We start from the raw sequence: 4,710 nt of genomic DNA, 5'->3' as shown, positions 1-4,710 counted from the left end.
ATTCAGCCCAAGAAGAAGAAGTAGGAACTGTGAGTGGACAGAACTGCAGAGAGAGTGCAGAGTAGAGAGTGGAAACCAGGGAGCTGTGGAGACCAGAGAACTGAGAAGGGAAAAAACTCAGGCAAACAGACAGTTAGAATTGTGAGTGTTTACAGGAAGGCCTCAGCAGGGGGGATGGTTATAGGATGACTTGGTTCCTTGCTGTAATACTGTGTGATAATTTCCTTGTTGTTACATTGAGGTGGACTTGCTGGTTTTGGAATACAAACTACTCTACCGAATTGGAATTACTGGTTCTGAGATTTGATCCTCTGGCGTCTAAATAAATGTTATACTTCCTCTGCCTTCTACCTAGAGAATCTCTTATACTTTGCAATTCCAAACTATACAGGCATGTTCATGCTCATGTTGCCTTACTGATACAGGAGTGCTTAGAGCTCGGTCAGACAGCAAAGACACTAAGGTTACCCACTGCATCCCTGGGCCATCAACAATCATCTTGACTTTTGTCTTGCCACTGGACTTTGATGACTCTGGAAGAGGGAGTGAGGCTGATGACTTTGAACAACTCTGCCTCATTTAAAACCAATTCATGTGCAAATCAAGGTATCACTTGTGATATCATTGGTCCTCTTCAAAAACAGAGAAAGAACAAAAACAACAACAACCAGCCTTCTAGTCACCAAGATTACAATCTAGGAGCTTCATCTCACTCACCACCCCTTCCACCTCAAATCCAATCCATAGCCAAATCTTGTTGATTCCATCTGAACCACATCTCTAGTGACTTTTCTCCACTCACACCATAAGCACCTTAATACAGAATCTCTTCATGTCTCTCTTGAACTACTGCAATGGCCTCATAATTTGTCTCCATGTGTGATAGGAGCAGTATCTGTTTTATGCAGGGTAGGATGGTTTCTCTTTAAAGGGAGGCCATTGTCTGAATTTGATTGGTCAGGGGGATTAGGGCTTGAGCCACTGACATGGCTAAGGTATAAAAACCCTAACCAATGAAGAGTCAGTGCTCTTCAGACTTTACAGAATTCTCACTATATTGTGCAAGTCAACTGATCTCTCTGATTGGGCGCTGTTCCTATGAGAGGCCTGGAGGCAGAGAGGAGCCATTTCTACTTGAACCAATTTTGCACCCTTATTGACATTTTCTATGCTTGAACAAACTTCTCTTTGTTAAATATTTTATGGCTCATGAAGGTTTCATTGCAATATAATCTCAAGCTTGAACCAACGGACTGGTCTGAGCTAGCCCTGACCTCTCTTCTTTTACAGAGCCTCCAGATTGATGTTCTTAAAGCACATATCTGATTACGTGAGCCTCAGTGGTTCCTTATTGGCTCTAGGATAAGATCCAAACTGATCAGTTGGGCATTTAAATCCTTTTACAATCTAACTCTAGTCAATCTTTTCCAGATAATTACATACTCCATGTTCTAACCAAACTGTCCTGCTAGAAGTTCCACATACAAGATGTTCCACCTCTCATCACTGTGTCTTTGCTCAATCATCTGTCCCCCACACCTGTAATTTCTCCTTCCTCACCTCCACCCTCAAAATCCCTAGCTCCCTTCAAAGGCCAGTTCAACTAGAAGAGTCCTTTCCTCTATTCCCCATTGTTAGTGCCCCCATCCCAAAATCACTTTTTATATATTATGCATTTACTTATTTGTGTACATGTTTTCCTGCTGGAGAATTTAAGCTCTTTGGGAAAGGGGACTTTCATTTTTGTATTTATATCACCAGTACCTAGCACAGTGCCTGGCACAGAGAAGGTAATTAATAAATACTGAAGTGAATTGAACTTTGTTTGAACTTAACAATACTCTTTGTGAAATGAGTATCACAGTTTTCGGCTTTTCTCCAAGTTCGGTGCCAGGATCTGCTGTTTTCAGTTGCATCGCATCCCTGAAACAAGATAGTGAAGGTCGGAGTCAACGGATTTGGCCGTATTGGGCGCCTGGTGACCAGGGCTGCATTCACCTCAGGTGGAGTAGACATCATGGCCATCAACGACCCCTTCATTGACCTCAACTACATGGTTTATATGTTTCAATATGATTCCACTCATGGCAAGTTCAAGGGCACTGCCAAGGCTGAGAATGGGAAGCTGGTGATCAATGGAAAAGCCATTACCATCTTCCAGGAGCGGGATCCTGCCAATATTAAATGGGGAGATGCTAGAGCCAAGTATGTTGTAGAGTCCACTGGAGTCTTTACCACCATGGAAAAGGCTGAGGCTCACTTGAAGGGTGGAGCCAAGAGGGTCATCATCTCTGCCCCTTCTGCTGATGCCCCCATGTTCGTGATGGGAGTGAACCATGAGAAATATGATAATTCCCTTAAGATTGTCAGTAATGCCTCCTGCACTACCAACTGCTTGGCCCCCTTGGCCGAGGTCATTCATGACAACTTTGGCATCACGGAAGGACTCATGACTACAGTCCATGCCATTACTGCTACCCTGAAGACAGTAGATGGCCCCTCTGGTAAGCTGTGGCGTGATGGGCGTGGTGCTTCCAAGAACATCATCCCTGCTTCCACTGGTGCTGCTAAGGCTGTGGGCAAAGTTATACCTGAGCTGAATGGGAAGCTCACAGGCATGGCCTTCCGTGTTCCTACTCCCAATGTATCTGTTGTGGATCTGACCTGCTGCCTGGAGAAACCTGCCAAATATGATGAGATCAAGAAAGTGGTGAAGCAAGCATCTGAAGGACCCTAGAAGGGCATCTTGGGCTACACAGAGGACCAGGTTGTATCCTGTGACTTCAACAGTGACAGTCACTCTTCTACCTTTGATGCTAGCGCCGGTATTGCCCTCAATGACCACTTTGTCAAGCTCATTACCTGGTATGACAATGAGTATGGTTATAGCAACCATGTAGTAGACCTCATGGTCTACATGGCCTCCCAGGAGTAAAGTGGAAAGCCATGAACCTTCATCCCCAGCCAAAAAAAGGAGATCCACCACTGGGGAGCCTACATTCCTAACCTATGTTCCTGTACTGGGGATCCATATCCCATTCACATCCTTGTCCCAAAGCACCCCTGTAGTAAGGGGGAGAAGCCTAGAGTCCTGTATTGTGTACCATCAATAAAGTCACCACATTCAGTGCAAAAAAAAAAGAAAGAAGTATCACAGATGTTATTATCTATTGGCATAGATGAAAAAAATGAGAATATAGAAAAGCTAAATGATTTGTTTGTGGTCACCTAGCTGGTATGGCACTGATGCCATGTCCAGCAATCTAGCCAAATCTCAACAAACAAACAAAACCAGGGAGGAAGCAAACTGTATTCAGTTTGTTTCATGATATCCCCCTATTTCTTCTATGTCAACCTGAAATTAATAGATTAGCCCCTGGATGTTCAGGGTTTTTTCATGGCTATGTAAATAAAAAGTAAAGCATCTTCAGACTTTAAAGAGGAGAGCAGGGATTCCTTCCATTATCAAATAGATATAGTACTGAAACGTTGGCTATGAAGAGGACCACTAGAAATAGAATCCCATTTCTTCATTAATTTCCAACTAAAAATTAGAGACTTTCACCAATGATGAAAGGATATGAATAAAGAGTTCTCAAAAAAAAAAACCAAATAATTAACAACCACATAAAAAGGCCACTTCAAATCACTAATAATAAAAGAAATTTAAATCACAACTCAAAAGTTTTATCTCATACTCATCCAATTGGCACATGTAACCAAACCTACATAGGCTGTGTCAGAAGGGCTACATAGAGGTTCCCAAACTTATTTGGCCTACCACCCTCTTTTCAAAAGAAAAATCACTCAGCACCCCCTGGAAATCTCATAAACAAGGAGAGAAATCTCAGATTAAGTGTGCAATAGCACCCGAAGTTATTAGTGACCCCCTGGGTGGTCCCAGCACCCCCCAGGGGGCAGGACTGCCCACTTTGGGAACCACTGGACAGGAAAAAGACACAGCTGATGAGGCTGTGAATTGGTCCCACTGCTCTAGAGAACAATTTGAAATTATACTAGTTAACAAAAAAGGCGATACCTTTTGATCTCAGTGCTAGGCATGTAAGCCCAGATAAGTCCAAGACAAAAAGAAAGGTTCCGTATTCACTAAAAATGTTTATAGCAATACTTTTTGTTGTAGCAAAGCATTGGAAAGAAAGTAGATGTCCATTACATCTACTGATAGGGAACGGCTAAATAAATTGATTTTGCATGAATATAAATGATGAATTCAGTGAAGTATGGAGAAACTAATATAAACTGACACAAAGGGAAGTAAGCTGAACCAGGAAAATAATACACACTAAAAAAATGTAAAGAGAAACAACAACAAATTTGTTTGTGATGGGAGTGGGGGAGTAGGTTGGAACATTTTAATTGAAGGAACAAGATAGGCTTTCAGGGGTCAGGGAACTATGGGTGTGGAACACTGTATGTGTTAGCAGATTCAGTTCATGCATTGGTTATTTTTTTCTCAGTTTTTTTTTTTATTTCTTATCCATTCCTTGTTACGGGAGATAGTTCACTGAGTAAGAAAAAAGGAGGGAATATTGGAAATGAAGGTGATATATAAAAAAGATACAAATAAAATTTTTGAAAAATAAAATTGGAGACTCCACTGATTTGAAAACTCACAGCCCACAGAAACATTAGGACTGTTATCTTTTCCAAAGCATGCTAGGTGTTACCCATTGGCAGTTTTGAGTTTCT

General features: G+C 41.9%; 1 pseudogene; it reads left to right on the top strand.

Moving 5' to 3' along the window:
* The first annotated feature begins 1,933 nt into the window (after positions 1-1,933).
* LOC118858217 lies at positions 1,934-3,034 on the top strand (annotated as a pseudogene).
* Positions 3,035-4,710: the final 1,676 nt, after the last annotated feature.

The sequence above is a fragment of the Trichosurus vulpecula genome, chromosome 7 (assembly GCF_011100635.1).
Source record: "Trichosurus vulpecula isolate mTriVul1 chromosome 7, mTriVul1.pri, whole genome shotgun sequence".
Lineage (NCBI taxonomy): Eukaryota > Metazoa > Chordata > Mammalia > Diprotodontia > Phalangeridae > Trichosurus > Trichosurus vulpecula.
Note: the sequence above shows the minus strand (reverse complement) of the source record. Positions and strands in the feature narration are given on the sequence as shown.